Raw genomic sequence first — 268 nt, 5'->3', positions numbered from 1 at the left:
TGCCGAGGCCGGGGTTGGTCGTCAGGAGTAGACCCAGTCCCCAGTGTCTTTTGGTTCTCAGCTCTGACTGTAAAACGTGAGGTTCTTCTCTCTTTTCTCAGATCTGTTTTCCCACTTACCTTTTTCCGTGGTGCATCATCCCAGACCTCCCTCGTGCCCCGAGACAACTTTGCCCAAGTCATAGTCTATTTTTTAAATTTACATTAACCCCCACGATGGGTCGTTGGCGTTTCAGTAGTTCCAGCCTCTCTGCGGTTGCTGAAGCTGC

This window comes from Apaloderma vittatum, unplaced genomic scaffold (assembly GCF_000703405.1).
Source record: "Apaloderma vittatum isolate BGI_N311 unplaced genomic scaffold, ASM70340v1 scaffold11285, whole genome shotgun sequence".
NCBI classification, from domain to species: Eukaryota; Metazoa; Chordata; class Aves; order Trogoniformes; family Trogonidae; genus Apaloderma; species Apaloderma vittatum.
This window is presented reverse-complemented; position numbering follows the sequence as displayed.